Here is a 25120-nt window from a genome sequence, read left to right as displayed (position 1 = left end):
TTTTTATATTGAGTTGTATGAGTTCTTTATATATTTTGGAGATTAACCCCTTACCAGACATATCATTTGCATATATTTTCTCCCATTCAGTAGGCTGTCTTTTCATTTTGTTGATGATTTCCTTCTCCGTGCAAAAGCTTTTAAATTTGATTAGGTTCCATTTATTTTAGCTTTTGTTTCCCTTGCCTGAGGAGACAGATCAAAAAATATACTGCCAAGACCAATGTCAAAGAATGCACTGCCTCTGCTTTCTTCTAAGAGTTTCATGTTTTCAGGCCTTACATTTAAGTCTTTAATCTATTTTGAGTTTATTTTCGTATATTGTGTGAGAAAATTGGGCTTTCTATTCTATTCCATTGATCTATGTGTGTGTTTCTGTGCCGGTTCCATACTGTTTTGATTACTGTAGCTTTGTAGCACGGTCTGAAGTCAGAAAGCATGATACTTCCAGCTTTGTTCTTTTTTCTCAACAATGCTTTGGCTATTTGGGGGTCTTTTGTGGTTCCATACAAATTTTAAAATTATTTGTTCTAGTTCTGTGAAAAATGTCATGGGTATTTTATATAGGATTGAGTTAAACCTGTAGATCACTTTGGGTAGTATGGATATTTTAACAATATTAATTCTTCCAATCCATGAATATGGTATATCTTCCCATTTATTTCTATCATCTTCAATTTCTTTCATCAATATCTTACAGTTTTCTAAGTATAGGTCTTTGACCTGCTTAAATTTATTCCTAGGTATTTTATTCTTTTTGACGCAACTGTAAATGGGATTGTTTTCTTGATTTCTCTTTCTGATCTAAAGATAGTTTCATTATTAAGTGTACAGAAATGCAATAGACTTCTGTATATTAATCTTGTATCCTGCAACTTTACTAAATTCATTTATTAGTTCTAATAATTTTTTGGTAGAGACTTTAGGGTTTTCTATATATAGTATCATGTCATCTGCAAACAGTGGCAGTATTGCTTCTTTCCTTCCAATTTGGATGCTTTCTATTTATTTGTCTTGTCCGATAGCAGTGGCTAGGATTTCCAATATTATGTTAAATACAAATGGCAAGAGTGGGCATTGTCTTGTCTCTGATCTTAGAGGAAAAGCTTTCAGCTTTTCGCCACTGAGTATGAAGTTAGCTGTGGGTTTGTCATTATGGCCTTTATTATGTTGAGGTATGTTTCCTCTATACCAACTTTGTTGAAATTTTTTATCATGAATGGATATTTAAATACTCCAAATATTTTCAGATATATATCCACAATCTCAGTACACATTAGAGTAAAACAATCTTCCCATATTCTTGTGTGTAGTCACATATTTTGCAGAAAAGAAAACTACAAAATTAAGACTGAATTTCACACATAAAAGCTAACTCAGTGACAAAGTATTTATTCATAAGCAATTGTGTCTGTCAGTGGACTAATTCATAATTCACATGACCCTGATAAGAAAATTATTAAGTAAAATACAAAACACTGTATATACTATAAACAATAAATAACATAGCCTTCAGTGACACGGTATTAGATAGACATCTTAATTTGAACACTGAAACAGCATTTACAGCACCATTCCTTAAATGAAAACAACACCTTTCCTAGTTCCCATATTTTAATAAACTTATAAAATACAAAGCCCTGAGATAGTTATAAGCAAATTAAATCATGCTAAGTTTATACTTTTTTTCTGAATATTACTTGAATTGAATAACCTCAGTTAATATGTTCACCTTGGCCAAAATCTTCAACAAAATGAGAAGGTTTATTCTGTGTCTATAGACATCCTCAATGAATTTATTATTTCTTACAGAAACTGCCTTAAAATCATACATTTCAAAACACTAACCTGATTTTTTTGTCAATTATAAACTATACTACTAAACATACGACAGAATAAAAAAGATGAGAGACTTAAATATGCATTGATATTTGTAAGAAAATCATTTTGTGCATTTTATTTGTGATCGTGATTTTGGTCAAAAAAGTTATAACTAGCCGTTAAATTAAAAAATTTTAATTACAGTCAATATTAAAGAATGCTTAGCTAAAGAAAAATATTTCCTTCATTCTGCAACAAAAATTACTTAATAATAAAGACTTAAAGGTCAGTCAATCTTGCAATCTTTCAATTCAACTTCTAAAAGCTTAAAGTAAATGCAATTCAACTAACAATGGGTATGTATAGATTCTATTCATTAAAAATCTTTCTCTTTCTGTTTCCAAACGTATATTTTGATAATTTCATCATTCTATCCAGTTTCTCAACAACCAATTTTGACACAGTACTAAATCCTAAATATTGAACTATGTACATACCAATCTCAAGAGATTTCAGATAAACAATGATCAACTGTATCATTCCTTATCTAACACATACTTTTCTATATTATTAAAGACTCTGGAAGCTACTTCCTGCTACTCATTACAGAAATTTTTTAAAAGTATTCTCAACAAAGAAACAAGTTAAAAATGGCAATCCAAGTATAAAATAATAAAATTATAGCACTGGAAAAGAAGCAGTAGAAGATCAAATTCTAGTTGAAATCTAGAGCTACAGTTTCATTCATAAAGCAGAATGTTCTGCCTTATTTTTGTTAATAGTTACAGGCACAAAGAAATGTACATTAGAAATAAATATAAAACATGTTGAATATCACTGATAAAGAATACAAATTTAAGCAACAATGAAATAGTATACACCTGAGAACCTTTCAAAATGACACATATTTAAAAATTATATGTAATGCTTACACACGCGTAATAACCTTTCTAGAGAGCAATACGGCAATAAACATTAATAATCATTCATACACTTTTACTCAGGATTCTCAATCCCACAACTCTATCCTAAAGAAATAAATCAGTGACTGAATTTTGGATTATATACAAGAATGTTTATTAAAAAGCATTTATCATAAAGGAAAACTAGGAACAACATAATGGTCCAACAATATGAAAATGTCTAAATAAATTACAGTAAACACATAAAATAGAACCCTAGACCGACCAAGTGTTTATTAAAAATTGTAATGATATTTAAAGATGTACCCAGTATAATGTGAAGTGAAAAAGCAAGATTTGGAGACAAATTTCCATGTTATATGTACTCAAAGTATACTGTTCTTATCACTAACAATTAGATAATTGGGTCGTTATTTAAGCTAACTATCTTGCCAAAATATCAGCCAAATAAGGGTAGGAAATTACCTATTTTATACATCACTGCATCCCCACGGTGGCTGGCACAGAGTTAAACATATAGCAAATATATAGTCATCTATGATTCTAACATTAATTCATAATATTTTAAATCAAAAACAGGAAGTTGCCTAATAAAATAGAATTATCTTTAAGAAAAGCACATTTGTATACATGTATGGGTATTAAAAATAGTACAGGCAAACGTAGCTTCCATTATAGCAAAAGGATAATTCAGACCAACCCTCCCCTCTGAGGGCAATTAGTTACACAAAAGAAATATTTTTCAATCTGCTTGAATGCATCATGGAGCTGTGGAAATAGGGAAGAATTACAGGACCAGTGTCTGAGGGATGAAGGAAACCAAGGAGAAGTGGGTCTAATATCTGGGCATTTTTTGCACTGCCTGTGGAGGGGCAGTTATGATGCCGAGAGGCTGTACAGCACTTCCAGCCTCTTGGGACTAGAGAAAGTGTAGTCCACAGCTCAGCAAGGGGTTGTGGCGAACAGCCCCACAATCTGGGTTGGGACCTTGAAAGGCTTAACCCTGGTAAACACACCTTCACCGTACTAAGTACTAAATCATCTGAAATCCTGAAACTGGATTGAGGTCATCTCTGATAGCTAAAACCCCCAGGCACCTGGCAGAAACACATGGAAATACACTCTGGAGAAAGAGAGTATCTTAGGTTTCAAATTACTGCTACAAACAATTCTACACATATAATCTCCAATGCATAATAAAAAATAACTAGGCACTCTACCAAATAAGACCACATGAACAAAAATCAGTAGAGAGAAAAGACAGAATGAAAATGCTCTCAGACAGAAGGTGGAAGATGCAGGAAGGACTCATAAAAAAAGGCAATGGCGGACATTTAAGTAAGTATTATCAGCATGAACCAATAGATAAAAGTGATTATAGAGTTAAAAATAAATCTAGAATTGAACACATGAAAACCAATATATAAATAGAAGGTTAAATGGAGATTAAAGCATGTTAAGGTTCCTATTACAATGTCTGGAAAAAGGAAAGTACAAATTAGCCTTATCTTTATTCTTCTAGTCTACTTATCTTGTCCAAAATTTTTATTTTAGCACTTCTTTTTATTATGGTATAATTTATATACAGAAAACTTGCCATTTTCCTGTTCAATCTCCATACATTTTGACAAATTTAGTCTTGTAACTACCACCAGAATCAAAATTAGAACAGTTCCATCAGCCCATAATGGAAGTAGCACTGCTTGTTTATCCACTCTCCAATTAACATACATTTGCATTGTTTTCCAGTTTGGGACAATTACAAATAAAGCCACTATAAATATCTGCATACAGGTTCACATGTAAGTTTTCACTTCACATGGGTTAAGTATCTAGGAATCGGATTGCTCAGGTAACGTTAGATTTTAATAAGGATGCTTGTAAAATAGAAGGTCTTTATTTGGTATGATAATAAGAAAACGAAAAGTACCTGAAATCATCCTGCTTCCCACACACCTCCTTGTGGTCTCAGTGAGGTTCTCCTTACTCATTCTTCTTTTGTTTACTCTAATAAAATCATCAAAAAAGATGGTATCATGTTTGCCTTTTGTATTTGTATTTTTGTCAAGTCATCATATGAGGGAGAAGGAAATAAGAGATAGAATTTCTAATAAAAATTATGGCAAATTGAGAAATGTATTGAACCTTTTAATTTTGTAGAAATGTAGACATTACCACCCCCTGACAATTCAATGACTGAGAATTGGTCTAAAATAAAATAAATAATTGGATGCTGAGAGAACGTAAATGCTGTATCTTCACTGAACGATTAAACCCAGTATGAGGAGAGGTGTTTATGAATTCTTATTCCTATAAAATGCATATGTTTGTGGACTAGTCAATAGGAGTGGTGTATTGAAAAAAGTAGAACACAGATAGCCAGAGAAATATTTAAACTGTTAAATATAAACTTTTTTTTTTTTAAAGAAATTCACGTTCTTTTATTTATTTATTTATTTATTTATGACTGTGTTGAGTCTTCGTTTCTGTGCGAGGGCTCTCTCTAGTTGCGGCAAGTGGGGACCACTCTTCATCGCGGTGCGCGGGCCTCTCACCATCGCGGCCTCTCTTGTTGCGGAGCACAGGCTCCAGACGCGCAGGCTCAGTAATTGTGGCTCACGGGCCCAGTTGCTCCGTGGCATGTGGGATCCTCCCAGACCAGGGCTCGAACCCGTGTCCCCTGCATTGGCAGGCAGATTCTCAACCACTGCGCCACCAGGGAAGCCCCTAAACTTTTTTGATATGGAATAATTTATGGTGAATTTTTTTCAAGAGAGTGAAATGAAGAAAAGTTCACAGCATTTGGCAAACAACCCTTTCTTTGAACTAAATCTTTTCAAAGCTGTTGTTACACTTCAGACATGCTCTCTAAAACACCTGAAAGAAGGGTTCTACATTACAAGGCAGGTAAGTGTCTACTAGAAAATCACTTTAATGTTGTTTAAACTATGTTAAAGTATCACTGAAAAGTAACAAAACAAAGGTTGAGATAATCAGGACTGATGTTTTTATTATGGTTCTTGCTGACACCTGCTGGTTCAATCTTATCTTCCTCCTTAATATACATCCATGTATATTTTGCATCTTAGATGCAAAAGCTTGTAGCACGTGAAAAAGAATCCTTAGATTAATCAAGGGGCCAACGACCCAAAAACTAAATGAGCACACGTCAGGCAACTAATCACTTCCCATATCCACTGAGTTACTGAAATCAGTGTTGTGGCTTTACTATAACTCACTTCCCAATGAATTTAATTAATACAAATTATCTGTGACCTAATATTTTGATTCTGCCTTATTATTTAATTCTGATACTAAAGTTACGTTTTTAACCTTCAACTGCAAAAGCCAGTAGGTCATGCTATTAGAACTCAAAAATGCCAAAAAGTGGATGTCTTTAAAAGTATTATCTAGGATAAGTTTCTGATTTGTTGTTAGCAAATTCAAAATTCTATTCTTGTGAATAAGATAATACATGTCCCTTACTAAGTCCTCAAATTTTTACTCTCTTCCCTCCCTCCTTCTTTCCCCTAAACCCATTATAAAATATTATTTTAGAGGATTGTGATCATAGCTACTATTTCATTTCAACCTTTATTACCGATCACATCAGACATCATGCAAAAGACCTGAACACATGAACAACTTGAGATGAAAGAATTCCTTCAGGATTATAAAACAGTAATAGAATTGCAAGGAAAAAGATTTTAAAACATTGGATTTCATAATGCTAAAAATGCTTGATTCTGTAATTGAATCACCCTCTGAATAAATACATCAAACCTGAAAGAATAAAGTTCTTGCTTCCTAGAAACTTCGGTGTTTCATATTCCTAACATTAAAAAAATTTTTTTAATGTCTCTTAAGGAAAAGAAATGCTTCAGTGAGCCGTCTTTTTACTTATCTTTTTACTTGCTCTTACTCTTTCCCTAGTTCAGCAAACCTAGTAAGAAACAGGTTTCACGTACCACCATTCAGTAGGGGAAAGGATCAACTCAAATCCAAGACCAAGGATACACAAGAGGAAGTCAAAAAGTGTGCAGTGTAGGCTGTGAGTAAATACATTTCCTTCATTTCTTAATCATGCATTAATATGTTTCTTCCACAGCAAACAGTTGTTTAAACCAAAGTAAGAGGTATTTTCTAATACATCATTCTGAACAAAATTAATCTTGAGTGCAGCCTATGAATCAGTAGTTTGCGACCCTGGTTGGCTACCAGGTCACCTGCAGAGTTGTTCTTGTTGTTTAGCTGCTTGGGCTCCCCGCCCAGATTCCTGCCCCCTGATTCTGACTGAACAGGTCTGGAGTGGGACCGGCATCTCTCCATTAAAGAATAAATACATACCGTTTCTTCTAGGTTATCCATTTTATTGGCGTATAGTTGCTGGGATATATCTGTAGAAAACCATAATTCGAAAAGACACGTGCACCCCTATGTTCATAGCAGCACTATCTGCAACAGCCAAGACAAGGAAGCAACCTAAATGTCCGTCGACAGAGGAATAAATAAAGAAGATGTGGTGTATACACATATACACACACACACACACACACACACACACAAATGGAATATTACTCAGCCATAAAAAAAGAACAAAATAACGCCATTTGCGGCAACATGGATGGACCTAGAGATTGTCATACTGAGTGAAGTAAGTCAAACAGAGAAAGAGAAATATCATATGATATCCCTTATATGGGGAATCTAAAAACAGGGTACAAAAGAATAAATACACAAAAAGGTACACAGATGATGATGGTGCACAACTCGGTTTGCAAACTACACAGCATTAGAACTTAATAAGGAAGTGGGCCAGTCTATTTCCCACTTCGCCCTTGTGTCCAGGAGCACCACTGCAGCTGTGGTGACGAGCGCTCTGGCCACCAAATCGGCCGCTTGTGCTGGGCCCACTAACAGCGCTGTTTCAGAGGCAGGCAAAGACGACGAAAGCAGCAGCTCACACTCAACATCTTTCTGAGTCTAAGTTGGACCCCAAAAGAAAGAAGCAGTGGGGTTTTTATTCCAGGACACTGACTGGTGACCTGGAGGAAGGAGGAGTGGGGGAGGGGCAACCGCAGCAGGAGCTCCAGACTCTCTCTGATGGAGTTCTGTTGTTAACATGTTATTATTATATGTTTTTTTTTTTAAAAAAGGGAAATTAGAAGGAACACAAACATCTCTCAGCACACACGGAAGTCTCTTCTGAATATCTCCCCCCTTCCTGGTTTAAAACAGATTATCCATTAGTTTCAAATCCATACATAATCTGATTTACTCCTTAAATTACCGTGTTTGGAAGTTATTTCAGACAATATATATAAATGAAATACCTGAGTTTGATTTTTATTTATTTATTTATTTTTGGCCGCGTTGGGTCTTCATTGCTGCACGCGGGCTTTCTCTAGTTGCGGTGAGCAGGGGCTACTCTTCATTGCGGGCTTCTCACTGCGGTGGCTTCTCTTGGTGTGGCGCACGGGCTCTAGGCACGCGGGCCTCAGCAGTTGTGGCTCACGGGCTCTAGAGCGCAGGCTCAGTAGTTGTGGCTTTCGGGCTTAGTTGCTCCGTGGCATGTGGGATCCTCCTGGACCAGGGCTCGAACCCGTGTCCCCTGCATTGGCAGGTGGATTCCCAACTACTGCACCACTAGGGAAGCCCTCTGAGTTTGATTTTTAAAATAACAAATATATAGATCTAAGCTATTGAACTTGAAGAATCATCAAGCATCTTACTATCCGCCAGTTCAGACACATGCCAAGTAAGGTCTCAGCACAGCAACAAGTAAGTGTTAAGACATGCTCTCACCTTCAGAGCTCTCTACTGTATCATCAAGGTACAAACACCGCTACTTTCCTGAAAAGGATCTTTGAAAAAGAAAGGATCTATAAAAGAAAACAGGAAGGAAGAAAAGGAAGGAAGGAGGGAAACCAAAGGCAGCCCAATGAGTCAACCTCGGGCACTGTCCAGGCTGCGGATGAAACGAACGCCACTTCTTCTGAGCTCTCGCCACCAGCAGCCCTGTTTTGGGCATGGGGGCAGTGGGGGGGGGGGGGTTGTCATTCTTCCATTATTTCTGCCGCAGGACTGTCCCGATGAGGACGTGCTCTCAGAAGCGCGATGGTCCTCACTTCTCCCCCACGGTGTCCATTCACTGAACAGGGCTTTCAGCCTCCAAAGGCCGTTAAGAGTGGCCAAGTCAACACCGAATCATCCTTTCCTTTGGCAGAGATGGAAGGTCCCCACAGAGAGAGATTCTTGCTCCCCCCCGGAGAGGAAAGGAACCGAGTTCTGACGTGTGTGTAACACGCTGCTTCTCAAACTCTTCCAGGAGCCGGAGGAGGGGCCCAGCCCCGGGACCTGGGGGAACTGGCCTCGAGTCACGTCAGGGAGAAATTCACCCCAAGTCAATTGTTTCTGTTAAAAGATGAGAAGTTTTTGTTCTCCTCTTCATTATGCAAAACGTTTTCCCCAAAAATAATCCACAAGTGTAACTGATGCTCCAGAAAGACGGTCTCAGGGACCAGGCTTGAGAGGCGCGGCCCCGGGCCAGCGTGAACTGTAATCACCTGGGCCAACGTGAACTGTAATCACCTGGGCCAACGTGAACTGTAATCACGTGACGCTCCAGACAGAGCTCGGGCGTCTCAGCATCCACGCGGGTGCGAGGCGTCATCTATTTCAACCCCCTTCCATTTTACACAGTAATTACAACCACTGAGATTCTAAACAGACTTGGGAAATTAATGGTGGGGAGAGAAATGGGTATAAACGCCATGTGAGAATTCATGAAAACTTCATATTAAATATATTATTTTATTCTAACAGCATTTGTAATTCAAATGTGTTGACTCCAGCTTAAAAACAGAAGTGGCAGGAAGATTTTTTCCCGACAAATTTCTGTTTCTGTTTTTTTCCTTAATCCTCCTCCTCCCTGACACGAGAGTCACATTAGGTAAGAGGGAGATCGGGGAGGCCATGGTTCCCCTTGGCCCCCCGAGCCACCTCGACTCCCAGCGAGACTGTCCTGGCGAGACCCCTGGTGAGACTGTCCTGGTGACATGGCACCGGGACAGGGGAGGAGAGCGAGGGGGGCGCTCCGCCTGCCTGTGAGGCTGTGCACACAGCGCTCCACAGGTGCGAGAGTCATCTGCTTCCAGCCCAAAAATAAAACCTTCTCAAGCACTGAGTTTCCACGCTGGATTTCAGCACCTTTCCCCGTGGTTGGCAGGGGATGCCACGTGACAAGGGCGCCCAGCCAGCCCTCCGTGTGAACAAAGGCTGGGCCACATTTGTTCATATTCCTGACAACGCCTACAACGGCACTAAAACTTGAACACGATGACTGATGCCTGCGAACACCCAGCCCCTAAGCCAGTGTAACAAATGTGCAGCTCCCGTGCTGCCGCGGCCACATCTGAGCTATTTCTGTTCTGGAAAGAGACGTGGGTAAAGTACCTCTGACTTTTTACGTTCAGCCAAAAAGAGTCAGCAGACTAGATGCCCTCAGAGGAACGACTGTAATCAAGTGTGCTCAGACGTGACATTTTAGCTCGGCGCTGAATCTGAGCTACAGTGCCCCCTGTGATGGCCACACAGGTCGTTACAAGCCCTGCTGAACAAGAGGCTCCCCAGTTCTGATGACTCTGAGCCAGTCTGTGTCTCACACCAGTTTCAGTATCTGCTGCACCCTGAAACGTGACCTTCAGGTGTTCCCTGTTGTGGCCCCTGAGAGGGACGGCGCACCTCCCAGCCCTGCTGCTTCCTCAAGGTTTGCACGTCCCTGGGACAGAAACCCCACCCGCCTCTGTCACCTGCCTTCTCCCAGCAGATGATCAACAGGGTGAGGTTCCAGAGAGAGGAGAGACGGGAGCAGAAAAAGCAATTCTAAAAATCAAGGAAGGACAGCAGGCAAGAAGAGACATTAAGCGGTGGCCAATTTCTTAGCATATTAATGATGGATTCTATAGAAGTATTCAGTCACTGAAGTTTGACAATCTAAAGCAGGGATCAGCCAACTCACTCAGCAAAGGGTCACAGAGAAAACATTTCCAGCTTCACAGGCCATACAGTGTCTGCTGCAACCACCCGACCCGAATGGCAAAGCCGCCGTGGACCACGTACAGAGGAAGAGAAGGAGCGGTGTTCGCATATAACTTTATTCAGAACAATGGGTCAGGGCCATATGTGGCCACAGGCCATAGTTTGCCCACCCTTGATCTGAAGCAATGCTTGTCACATTTTGGCCCAGTGAAAACCTGGGACCCAGGAGATATTTCATTGGCCCTTTTGATCTGAAACCATCTCTGCTAAACTTGGAGCCTCCCATTCCCACTGCGTACTGCACTACACACTCTGGGTTTATCAAATGAATGAAATGAATCAATGAGATAAAATAGGATACAGGCCTATGAAATTTAAGCTAAAGTAAGACTGAACTATCTTGTGGCTATCCTAACGACACTATAAATCAGATACACCCTACGGGGTTAATTCTGGGGGGACTCACTAATTTACACTTCTGTTGTTCCCTCCTCACCACAATGAATGCAAATACAACCCTCTCCCACTAAAAAGCCCACAAATTAATAAAATTATAAACAATAAAACATAGCCTGTGCATCACAGACCGTAAGAATCACTATTAGAAATTCTATGGATCGCAACAACTCAACATGAACAAGTACAAAATTGAGGGAAGGCAGCCAGTAAGCCTAGCATCACAAATAACACAAAAAACCAAAGAGAAAGCAGTTGCTGACAGCGTAAGAAGCAAAACAAGAGATTTCGGCAGAATCGAGGTGCTGGGGTGACAAGGCTGGAGTTCAGAGAGTGCCACAGGGCAGAGGTCTAGGTGAGCATCCGAGGCAGCAGGCAAGACCCCGGACAGACCAACCTCCACGGATCAAGGTGAAAGGTGACTGCCTTCCAGAAGAAAACCGAATCCTCTCTGGAGAAGGTGACACCATTCAGGGCCTCTATGAGTTTTCATACACGGCATCTGCTGTGCAATAAAAATCACCAGGCTGGCCAAGAAACCAGACATACAACCTAAAAAAAAAAAGGGGTGGGGAGTGGATAACAGAAACAGGCCCAAAAGTGAACCAGATTTTAGAATCATCAGAAACAAACCTTAAAATAATGATTAATATGCTCTGTAAATTAGCTGAAAATACAGAGAATTTCACCAGAAAACTGGTATCTATAAAAAGAAGCAATGCACTGCGCATGAAGTGATAAAAGTCCTAATTTAATGCTGACTCTAACAGGTCAGAGATGCATTGAAATCTCCCCGGCATTCTCCAATAGAGCACTGAAAGAGTGTATAATTAGCAAGGTAATGGGGCAGGGGTGAAACAGCAACAACAACAACGGAATGATTTGACAAAGCAGGCAAGAAAGAAGGCAAAGGAGCAACAAAGACCAGCTGGAAGAGTAGAAAATAAATAATAAAATGATAGGCTTAAATCCAAATATTTCAGTAATGGCATTAAATGTAAATGAATGAACTATTAGCTCCAATTATAAGACAAAACTGATCAGACCAGATACTCACAAATTCTAAATTGTTTGTAAGATATGTCATATACAGTAGGACACAAAAAGATTTATTAGAAGAATGAAAAAGAAATACTACTTGACAATGGCCAAAAGACAGCTGGTGTAACTCTATTTAGATTAGACAAAGTAGCTGTTAAAGACAAAAAGCATTATTAAAAGGAGGAATATCTTATAAAAATGAAAGGTACAATTCAACAAGGCACAACAATCCTATATTTGAATAACATAGCCTGAATCTATTAAGCAAAAAATTGATAAAACTAGAAGGAAAAAAACCCCACACAATTCTACAATCAAGAGTTGGAGGTTTTAAAACACCTCTCTCAGCAGCAAACAGAACTAGCAGAGGAAAAAAGAAAAAAGCAGTACGTAAAGAAGAGTTAAACTGCACAATTAACTAATTAACATCAATGGTATGAATTGCATGCAGTGGAAAGAAGAGAGTCTAAAGCCTCCAGGTCACCCTCCAGGTCAGGTGCTGGTCCCTCGAGCTGCGGAAGCGATGGCTGCTGAGGGCTCACACCTGAGCTCCTCTCGAGGCAGCTGCATCTACAGACAGTCATACAAAGGTCCAGACCCCTCCATCAACCTGGGGCCATCCCGAAGGGCCAGTCTAGCCCTGGAACGTTCCCGTGGGATTGGCTGAAGCCTCTGCTGCAACCGCACTGCAATTCAGTACCTCCACTGCCCATCCTGCTTCCTCCCAGGTGTTGTTCCCAAAAGCATTATACAGAAAACAAAAGGCCACGCATGCAGGTCTCAGAGTCTGTTTTCCGAAGAATCTGGCCAACGGCAGTTGCCAGTAGGAGTGGTCCAGAAAGCAGACGCATAGATGGGATTCTGCGCCTGGACCACAGGCGACAGGTGAAGCACAGGCAGCCCCTCGCATGAGTAATGGTGCGATTGTTAAAACTTTCACTAGTCACGCAGGGGGACGCAATACCAGCTGAAGGAAATTTACTGGCAGGTGGAGTAATCCCACCTGATGAGAGGCGGATGGGAAGTAGTGGCTGTAAGAACTATGGAATCAGCTGTTGCTGGGGTCATCAGCGAATGGTAGGGGATGAAAACTGAGAGTGATTTGAGGTCACATGAAAAAGTAAGAAGGCTCCTTTCATCGTCTGCAGTCAGCAGAAAGGGCCAAAGCTTGGGCCCAAGACTAACTGTCGGGGTAGCAGATCATCAGTTCTGCTGAGACTGCTATTCCGAGGTCAGGATCCGGACTGGGAAGAACTGGGGCTCTGAGATGTGACATAGGGGCGTTTGTGGAAATAAATATGTGGAAATATTTGTGGAAACTGCAAGTATTAGTACATTACTGCAAATGTACGCACAACTATTCTTGGAAGTACAGAGGTTTTTAAACTAAATGGAAATAGGGATGGTGGTGGTATTGCTGTGCCAGGAAGGCTTCCCACTGACCTACAAGCATTTTGTCTTTCCCTCTTCCCTCTCTTCTCCACTGACTATCTCTATCGATAGCAAATACCGAAATGACTACTTCAGGTCCAGCTTCTCCTCTAAGCATCTCCACGGCAAGCTTGCTATCCAAAAGTGAGCTCAATGACTTCCCCACGAACTGATTCCAACTATTTTCACTTCAACCCTTAAACACTACCAACCACTTCGTCCCTACAGTGGAAACCATGGAGTGGTCCTTCATTCAGCCCTGTACGCCCCACATCCAGTAAAGTTCCAAGTCATACCAATAACTTAAAAAGAGCAGGAATAAATGAAATAGAAAATAAAGACAGTAATACTCCACAAAACCAAAAGCTGGTTGTTTACAAAAAAAAAAAAAATTAAGAAAAATAGACAAACCTATGGCAAGATTGATCGAGAAAAAAGGAAAGTGAAAAGAAAGATAATAAAAATATAAGAATAACTACAAATCCAGAAGAATAAGAAATGTCAGGGGGAAAGAATACAAAAATAATAATAATTTTTGTCAGTAAATCTAAAACCTTAGATGAAATGGACAAATTCCTGAAAAAATGTGTATTTGTTACGTCTATGAAACTAATTCTGAATTATGAAAGAAAAAGGAGCCAAAAATAGCCAAGAAATTTTTGAGAAACACCACCAAGGCAAAGGGCTTTTCCCAAACAGAGATCAAGACTTACTGAAAGTGTAACTGAAGCAGGAAAAAACAAAGACCAGCAGAGCAGAACTACAGCCCAGAAACAGAACTACTCACATATGAAAACTTTATACGTGATGGAACAGGCACTACATGTGTACATACATAAGTAGGGGACCACCACCTTCCACTACACACAGTGGGCTAGAGACGTAAATGTGAAAAGTAACACTTTTGAGGAAAATAGACAAGTATCTTCATGACATCAAAGTAGAAGGAAATATACTTCAGGATAAAAGATATGACTATGAAACACTGATAAGCTCAATGATGTTCGTTCATCAAGGGAGACAACTGAAAAAGTGCAGAAAATTCATAGACCAGGAAAAAAATATTCGTAATACATACAACCAACACAGACCTAATATCTAGGATTTGTGAAGAGCTCAATAAACAAGACAATCCAATTTTTTTAATCGGCAAAGACATGAACAAGTAATTTTCAGAAGAGCATTTGAAAAAGTATTCAATCTCCGCATTTTAAGATCAGAGATAGGTAAATTAAACTAACAATAGGGTACTATTTCATACCCATCGGAGAGGCTAAAAACTTTAAATTCTGGCAAAATAAAACCAAGATATGGAGCAACTAGAACTCTCATATACTGTAGGTGGGAATATTTGGAGGACAATGTCCCTAGGACCTCCCAATTCCCCTCCTATGTGCCCAAAAGACACACACAAGAATGCTCAGGGCATGTTGGAAAGAGCATTTCACTTCCGCCAGAAGATCCCCTTCCCAGGGGACTAACCGCCTAGGACCCCTCCCTCCATGTGCTAGCTTCCCAGTTTGAGGGTTCCTAATCCACTGAGTTAAAATAGAAATGATCTCTGTTACTACTTGTTTTTAAACACTTTTTAAAAACATAAAAATGATAAATACTATATAAAATTTATGACTACCCTTTTACTGTTTAACAGAAAACCTAGCAAAAACCTTTCACTGATTTAGAAAAGTCAATATTCTAACAAATCTCACTTGTTGGAAGTAAAATAGTCATTCTCTTCTTGGGCCAATCTCCTAATAAATGGTGGAAATGCAGAACAAAACAAAACATTTCTAGAAAAAAAATACTAAATTTCTAAATGTATAATTATACTGATAATTATTCATTTAGAAAAACCATATTTTCATTCTAGCACTCCATAAAATAGCAAACTCAATAAATATACATTTTGTTAAAGCTTAAGTCATTTAAAAAGCATTAAAGAAAAATAATGGTATAAAAACACCACCACTCTGACAGTTTGAGTTGGTTTGCCTGTCTTGGGAGAAAATACCAGAATACCCTGACTTAGGAAGATGGAGGTATGTTGAAACTTAGAGGAGTCTCAAGAGTCTGTCTGTTGCAACCGACTGAGACATGACAGTGTGCTCCCAGACGACAACCCTGAAACGGACCCAATTCCTAAGTTTCACAGTGGATTTGGACGGCAACTCTGACAGTCCTGGGGGTGGGTGAGAGGGATCGATGGACATTTTTTACGCATCTTCAGGAAAAGGAAACTTAATGCTAAGGTAATATTTTCATCAGAACGTTTTCTTCTGTCTCATTTGATTCAAGTACAGTACAAGCACTTCTGGAAATAGTATGACTAAGAGCAGAGGAAAGAATTATCCGTGGCGTTTGGAATGGTTCACTTTAGGTGTCAAGTTGACTGGGTCATGGGGTGCCCAGATATTTGGTTAAACGTGATTTCTGAGCTTCTGTGAGAGTGTTTCCAGATGAAACAGGCATTCGAATCAGAGGACTGAGTTAAGCAGCCTGCCCTCCCCACAGGGGGTAGCAGCATCCAATCCATCAAGGGCCTGAATACGGCAAAAAGGCGGAGAAAGGGGGAACTCTCTCTCTGGACAACTGCTGAGCTGGAATGTTGGTTTTCTCCTGCCCTGGCCTGGGATTCACACCACTGGCACTCCTAGTCCTCAGGCCTTCGTACTTGCATTACAACTCACACCACCACTTCTCCTGGTTTGGGGGCCCTTGGACTTGGACTAGAACTACATCACCAGCTTTCCTGGGTCTCCAGCTTGCAGATGGCAGATCTGGGGACACCCCAGCCTCCGGAATCGCGTGAGCAGATTCCTTACCGCAAATCTCTTTACACATGTGTGTCTGATGTGTGTATGTATGTATACAGCTGGATACACGGCTAGTTGCACAGGTTAAGGTAACCACATATACGGAGAGAGAGGTGTGTGTGTGTGTGCGTGTGTGCGTGTGTGTGTGTGTGTATGTGTATCCTCTTGGTTCTGTTTCTCTGGCTGATACAGTGTTGTATTCTTAAATTAACATATTAGTTTATACAGCAATACAAATCAAATAATTTACGTAAACACAAAATAATGATACTCTTCCCCTCTTTTTTTTTTTAATCAGTGGAAACTAAAGTGAAGTTTAACTTTTAAATCAGTTAATATACAAATTCCTTATTCATTCTAACAACTTCTTAAAATTGACTAAATGCTGTTTAACCGAGTGGTTACCTTTTCAAATTTTTTAGTGTATCATCTGAGCTTAGTAGCTATTCTGAGCATAATACTAAAAAGAATGCAGCCCCTGAAGGAATGAATAAAATAATTTTAAGTTGTTGGTCCCAAAAGAACAAATATTTTGAAATATTCTGAAACATAAAATCTGCCTTCATCTTAAAAGCCTTTAACATTAATCTGAAAGTTTAAAGAGGTCTGTGAGTCATGAGATGTTTGCTCCCAGACTGAAATTCTATATAAAAATTGCTCCCTGGAAAGAATTCTCAACCAGAGGTTATAAAAACCAAAAGCAGTATTAACAATGGAAAGTCCAACCTAACATCAGCCTGACAGCTATGATACCCTACTCAGCAGCGTCCTACAACTGACTGCTCACTCCACTCAGGGTTAGGAGGAATCCTTAGTCCTTTTAACTTGGAAGATGCAAGTATCTGCTTCTCTCAATTGTGCTTTAAATATAACTAATCAAAGGTATAAGATATTGGTTCATACAATCAGGGATTAATTACATCGTAATTAACCAAAAACAGCAAAATCTTCCAATGTCTATTTCAAATGACAGCCCTGGGCTCCGGAGCTACGACCCGGAGTGAAATGCAGGCACGGCAGCCGTCCAGGCCCCTCCCCTCCTCCCTGGGCCCCGCGGGCAGGAGCACCCCCGCGGCCGTGCTGGTGCTCCCGCTGATGGCTGTGCTCTCAGGAACCGCTGGGCTCCAATCACGCCTCACTGTCCACTTGCAGCCCCCTCAGAGTTGGGGCAGGCCAAGCTTCCTGCTCGCTTTGTCTACTCTAGTCTTAGCACCGACGCCTTTCGGGCCTGCATGACAGCCAGCAAGTAACAATACTAGAAACAGGATAAAACCACCACCACCTGTTCTTCACACAGTAGCCTGGCATTTCACACCTTTAAAGGAAACTGTAAAGGTAAGAGGGAGTTCAACAAATCAGAATATTAACTTCGATGGATTTAATGTTCTATTTCACCAAACACACACCCAATGTGCCTTGACATCTGAGTTCATTACTAAACAGAAAACTAAGAAGATAATATTTCAATAGCTATGGAAATAATTTCAAATACATCCTTTCACATATAAAAATAATTTCTATTAATCAGTTTACTGTTCTAAACATACTGACCGTAAGTTTAAATAAAATGACCATTAGAAAGGTGATCCGGTGACATAAATCTTCTAGCTCGTTAAAGAATCGCAGCATAAATTCTCTCCTCCCCGCAATGCAGAACTCCTTTGGGATAAGGTCATCTTCTAGGGCCAAGATTCTGCGTACATGTTTTAACAAAGAAAATGATTTATAGATTTTCATTTTCACGTTCAATATTTCAGTATGCACCCAACGGTATGGCCTCAGGAAATTGAAACAGAAATGACAAGTTATCTGGAAGACGACCAGCAACCAATCACACCAATCAAACTGAACGAGTCCTTTCTTTTCACAAAACCCAGCTTTATATATTTATACATAATTTTTTATGCCAGTATTGTTTCTATTGAAACAAGTAACAAGACTACCTTTCTCTCCCCTCTGGACCCTTTCATCCCTTGTTATTCCCTCACCAATTTGTAGTTAAACCTTAAGCATGTTATCATACAATGTGCAGAGAAACAACCACAATTCAGACTACCTGAAGAAGATATCTGTTTCCTTAGCAAATTCCACAATTTACAGCTTTCTAAGGCTGGTTCCGTGGGTGACACTTCACAGTTACCACAAATGCATTGGTCTCAATTTTTAAGATTACAGGAAAAACCATACACATAAGTTAACTTATACTTCAGTGTGTATTGCTCACACGTATGTTCTGTACTCAGTTCAACACTCTCATTAGTGTGAGAAAAATTCAGAATAATTGTTTTTAATGTTTAAATCAGTTTGGACATAATTAAGGAAAAGAACATTTTAAAAACAAAGAAAAAAATCTCCTTGAGATACGCTCCTGTTATATCTATACTATCAAACCTATTCCCACAACTCAGCAGCTATCAAAAGGTCACTACGCAAAGCAGTAAACAATAACAAAAATAGTTTCCAAATCCATGAGACCCTAGAGCCACAGTGTTCCAAGAAAGGAAACATGGAAATCAGACACAACGTTGCACTTTTGAGGAGAACCTGATCAGTAAGGCAAGGCACAATCACATGTGCTACAAACCCAAGATTAGTTGTTAGGAAGACAATTTAGCCGACAACTGAGCACATGGGATGCACAGACAGCTGCACAGTCAGGGTAGAAATAAAAAACAAGTGCAGCTGATTGGGAGGAAGGCCCTGGTCAATTTATTTTCAGGTTCGTTTAAATCCACAAGGTGAAGCAAGTCAGTATGATTACAAATCTAATCTAACATAATATGACTTTTTCAATTTTTGGCAGTTCACATATCACACCGACTTTTTCTTCTATTATTTTCAGATTGACTAGACGTGTGTTTCACCCAGTTCCGTTGACACTGATCCTCACTGACACTGATTAAGTATTCTCTGAGTACCTTTATATCTCCGTCGTCACCACATTAACGCTGCTTATTAAGGGCCTATTATATGCAGGTGCTACACTAGGCACCGGGCGTATATCCTGCACAGAAGGGACACGGACGCTGCCCTCAGGGAGCCTGCAATCTAGTTAGAAAGGCTCACTGTGATGGCTAGTTTGACAGGTGAAAAAGGCAAGGTGATAAAGGAGCATATACCAGAGTTTGGGGGAAACGGGGGAGGGGGCTGTCAAGGAACTCTTCCCACCGAGGCCTCAAGGATAAGCGGGAGTTCATTTAGTGAGGGAGTGGAAGAAGGGGAAGAAAGGGGACAGAGGAGGAATTCCAGGCAGTGCCCCTCCACATGGGAGGTGTTCTGTCCGGGTTCTGTCTGTCCCTCATCCTCATTACATACAGAAAGGCTCCACTTCATGGATGGTCAGAGGTGCTTGCAACCTTCAATATGTCAAGACACCACATTTCTTACACTTCTACTGTTTTTATATCAGATCACATAATTCAAGAAATGAGATTCTTCCGCCTGCCAATGCAGGAGACACAGCTTCTAGCCCTGGTCTGGGAAGATCCCCCATGCTGCGGAGCATCTAAGCCCGTGCGCCACAACTACTGAGCCCGCGTGCCTAGAGCCCGTGCTCTGCAACAAGAGAAGCCACCACAATGAGAAGCCCACGCACCACAGCGAAGAGAAGCCCCCGCTCGCCACAACTAGAGAAAGCCCGCGCAACGAAGACCCAATGCAGCCAAGGTTAATTAATTAATAAAAAAAAAAAAAGAAATGAGATTCTTAGTTCTATTAAGCCAGAACAAGACTTTAATAGATCCATCAGGAAAGCTTTACCAAGGAACATTCTGAATTGGGAGAATTCATTTCCTCCCTCCCAGAAGAGTATGAAGTGAAAATTTTACATCTTAAGCAGTTTCACAAAGCTGAACCATACATAAAATGAGGCAATCACCGATAACACTTGTTTAAAACAAAATATCCGTCAGAAAACCTGGCTTATCTCAACTGATGGACACAGTTCCCATTCATGGCAGAACTAAGTTCAAATACAGAATCACTAAGCAAAAAGCTTCTCCCTGCCTGCTAAGTAAAAGAAACGCCTCAGAGAGGAGAAGTGGGCACCCCCATTAACACACCCCAGTCTTCACAGGCGTGCTTGTTTGTACTTTGAAAATAGAACAGTGAAGACATTGTTTTTAATATGGATTTTCCTAGTACCTTTCAAAAGCGTGTTGTCACTGGACTTTCCCAAAACCACCAGTAACGTTCTATTTTGGCTTAGAATATTTTGTCATTACATTAGTGGAGATAAGGATAATCTTGTTATTACTGTTGACATCGTGTTCTGTTGTGTGTGTATGTGTTCTAAAATTGGTAAAACTGCTGTCAACACAAACCCAAATTTCATTTAAGAATCCTTAAGTCAACCATTAGTCACAAATCTTCTAAATTTTTGAATGATCTAGAAAAATAATGAAACAGTTTTATGAATATATAAGCAGTTTGACTATTTAAAACTGAAATTATTATATATACGAATTTTCCAATAAAGCCATGTAAAAACTGTCTCTCAGTCAAATAGGCTGACGGGAAATAAGTCAAGCCTATCAACTGAAGAAATGAAGTTCAGAACTCTACAGTGCTTATTCATCCACTCCTTCAAAAAGGGCACTTAAAGTCATAGATTATTACAAAGAACTCCAATGCCTAAGTAAGTGAAATACTGTGCACATTTATTTATATTGTATTTACCATTTGTGAAAACTGCCCAGTGAATAAAGTCAAAACCTTGCTTTCTGTTAGAGCATCTAGTATATTGTGAGTAATCAATGAGTACTAAGCACCAATAACATGGATACATTTCCTAAGAACTAAAATCTGGCATGTGCATATCTCATTATCAAATCACTTGAAAGTTATTGTTAATTAAGCATCAAACTGTTAAATGGTCCAGGTACCACCAATACACACAATGTCCAAGGAAGTCCAGAGGAGGTTCCTACACTCCCAGATTTCTGCCTGTGATGTCCTTTAGAAAAATATGAAACAGAGAAAAGGAAAATGTTTCTATTTATGTTCTCTTCACATGATTTTTGAACCACTCTAGGGTGTTTAGTGTCATTAAACCATTAAAAAATGCTTACTGGAGTCACACGCTATGTGTCCCCCAATGCTTAGAACACAATGGGCACAAAGCAGACATTCAAGTATTTGCCAAATGAATGAAAAAAATAAAGCCTACCTAATCCTGCTTTGTTTTGGTGAACTTAAAAAGCAGTGGTTAAAACTAACTCTAAATGCCAATTTAGAGTAAAATAAGAAAAGCAGCAGGGATTTGTTCCATCGATTAACTACCACAAGTGTCCAGGACTACAAATGTGTACTTACCGTTAAGTCAGAAGCATTTCAGAGTATAACGTTGAGAAGGCTAGCTAGCATCACAATCATCAGTTGCATTCATCATCCTAGGATACCTTCACTATATCATCGTGCTGCTTTAAAATTTCTAATTGTTCTCCACCATTTTTAGAATAAAGTCCAGATTCCTTAGCCTGGAATTGCAGGCCCCTATTTATTCAACGGAAATGTACTAACTTCCTGCTCTGAAGCAGGCAGGTACTAAAGATAAAAAGATGAACAACAAAGGGAGCCTTCCCTTGAAGAGCTCACATCCCAGGGAAGAGGTCTCAGAAGCAACTGCCAGAGATGCAACCGACAGAAAGTCAAGGGAAGGCTCAAGTTTCAGGCTACTCAACGCAGCCTCGGAAGACTGGCTGGTTCTCAGAAGAAGAGTTAGAGCTGGTTTTCCATTTTACAAATACCACTTTGGCAGCCATAGAGAGAATGAATCAGAGCCTCATGTCCCACTCTTTTTGCCAAACTGGCCCATTTCTGACCTTTAGAAACCCTAATTTCGCCTACCGCAACAGCTTCCAGTCACAGCCCAGCACACACCCCTCGGCTCCCCTGGGGCCTTCGGGGGAGTCCACCCAAACCCCAGGAGAGCCCCTGTCTGCTGACATCCCTGCAGTAGCCTGGCACTATGGTGTGCTCTCCAGGCACTAAGGGCCTCCCTCATATTGTCAATGACACCATCGGTCAGGGTTATAAAATCCTTGGTGACAAAGGCTGTGGCAGATTCCTCTGAATCTCCCATCATATCCAGCACAGTTCTTCTTCCACAATACGCCTTCACAAGGTACAGTGCATAACTGCTGCTTATCAGCTGGATTCTATTTTATTCAAAACAATAATGCGTGTTTAAGTCCCTAAGTAGATGGCATGGAACACAGAACAGAGGTTTTAAAAGTAACAGTTTCTCAAATTTATAAACAGAAGTAGTATTTCCAAAAAAAAACCCTAAAATCCCTGCATGTTTTTTTCATATTATTTAACTACTGGTAATACATACAGAAATCAAAACCGCAGGCCTGGCACCAAGAATACCAACCAGAAAACCAAGTCATAATCCATGATCAGAATCTTAGGCTGTAATAAGAAAGCAGGCAAACACAAGCCCATCTCTCTCTCTTACACACACACACACACACACACTTATTCACAACTGTTGCCTCTCCAGGTCAAAGCCTAAGAGATTAAAACAAGCCTGTCCACTTGGAAACAGAGGCCAGATAGACCTACTTATTATTTAATATTTAAACAAAAGAGAAAAATCAAGAACGGCAAAACCATTATTAATGTATGTCCAAGAACACCTTCCTAACTGAAAGTTGGCAATCAAATTATGCACATCTCTATATCTCCTGGGATTTACAGTTTTGCCATCAAAAATGTCCATTACAGTCTACTACATAGAAGTTGACTAATCTGATGTCCTGATACAGACTTCTCCCTGTTGCCTACTTTTTGATTATTTCACTCTTTACTTCCATCAAACAGAGGTAAACCTGAAGAACATCTACCTATATTTTGTTTAGTATGTCAAAGATATTAACATAAAACCCAGTGTCCTAACAAACGTAGTCATTTCATTAATTGTCAAAGTTTCATGAGGTCTTTACTTCAATTAAAGCGCTGTCCCTTTCACGTGTCATTTTTAAGAAACTGATTTGCTTTACAACATTTTGTTAAATGTTAACAAGATATATTTTAAATACAACTTGTGGATTAGTCCACCATCTAGGTGAAATTTCTCAAATAATCATTTCTTCTGTTATAGCACTGAATGAAACGTAAGAGTCCTACAACCCTACAAGTTTAGAACTTCATTGTCTGTTTACTTCTTCAGTGATGTTATCAAGGAGATTCTCACAAACATAAATAACAACAGTGGAAGAAAAGCATTTGAATATGACATGGAGAATACAACTTAACCCACTTGCACCAAAAGCACGGTCTTCGTAATGTCTCACTTAACGCTCTCAGCCTCACTTACCTAAAATATCAAATACAACTGGAGGACATGACTTCCAAAGTCCCTTCCAGTCTCAAACATCCGCCAAATTCTAATTTCCTCTGAAATAAACAAGTCACGCTGCATAAATTGGAGCAGTTCCCTCTGAGCCAGGGACCCTGGGCTGCTGCAGGTCAGTCCCCGCCCCCGAGCAGAGCCTCCCTAGGATGCCTGAGCCATTCCTAAGATCCCTTTATGAAAGTCTTCACGGAATAAAACACTACTGAGAAACAGTCAGTGGCCAATTAATCTGAAATCTAAAATACCAAGAAGTGAAAGTTTTGATTTGCTTAGAATGACATTTCAAGTACACAGTTGACCTCACAAAAAAAAACTAAGTTAATGCTACTGGGTTTGTTACTGTTTCTGAACTATTTAAAGATGATGTGATGCTCTAAGATTCCAATTTATAATTATTTACCTCCTCAAGGTTCAAGGGAACTATCATGTGTTTAAAGTTAATGGGAAAAACCATATAAAATAAATGACATTCTCAGTTGCATAACTTATCCCCTTTTAACCTTTCCCATACAGATATTTCTCTTACATTAAAAAAATCAATCATTTTGTGAATACATATTAGAGCATCATTTCATGAAGTACTTTATACAGTTTGTCCTATTATAAATCAACACTGAAAAATGTGTGAGCTATAAGCCCATTACTAACTCACACATTCGTAAATGACTATATGAATGTAATCTATTTAATAAGCCTGAGAATTTGTTGTCTCAAAGAAAAAATCGTATGTCCTCTTACAGAAAATACTCCCTGTGGCTTCTTACTGTGAATCTGTAAATCAATAAGCAAACGGCACACACCATTGGACTATCTTCCTAAAAGATTATTATGATTATCAAATATTATTACAAAGTCATAATTATCAGCAAAAAATGCTGTACCCAAAGGGGGAAAATATGGTGAGTAACAACAAAACTTATGAATTCTAGCCCTGACTCTGTCACCGTCCAGCAAATGCAAGCTTAGGAAATCCACTCAATGTCCTCCCTTTACCGTCTGTCCAGTGAAGAAAAGCCCGCCCATTCCTCAAGCAAACCGTTACAAGGAAAAGAAAGCTCATGCAAACCTCTTCTGCCATATTTTCATCTAGCTATACAGTTAAAACAGCAGATTTCAGTGTATACACTGAACAAATTACTTTAGAATAAGTAACAAAATGTTAGCAATGTAAATACTGATTCTAAATTATGACACAACTGTATTATTAATTTTCTCTCTGTAATAGAAAGGCTTTT

General features: G+C 39.5%; 1 protein-coding gene across 3 annotated transcripts in view; it reads right to left on the bottom strand.

The window, feature by feature from the left end:
- The window catches only part of NEK7 (NIMA related kinase 7), a 136482-nt gene that overhangs the window by 100178 nt on the left and 11184 nt on the right, over positions 1 to 25120 (bottom strand). The window contains exon 1 of one of the 3 annotated variants that reach the window (XM_068541855.1): positions 11638 to 11658. The exons of the other annotated variants lie outside the window; for them this stretch is intronic. The gene's annotated coding sequence lies outside the window, so the exon portion shown is untranslated. Of the gene's footprint in view, positions 1 to 11637; positions 11659 to 25120 lie in introns of those variants that run through there. 3 annotated transcript variants of the gene reach the window in all.

This window comes from Eschrichtius robustus, chromosome 3 (assembly GCF_028021215.1).
Source record: "Eschrichtius robustus isolate mEscRob2 chromosome 3, mEscRob2.pri, whole genome shotgun sequence".
NCBI lineage: Eukaryota > Metazoa > Chordata > Mammalia > Artiodactyla > Eschrichtiidae > Eschrichtius > Eschrichtius robustus.
This window is presented reverse-complemented; position numbering and strand designations above follow the sequence as displayed.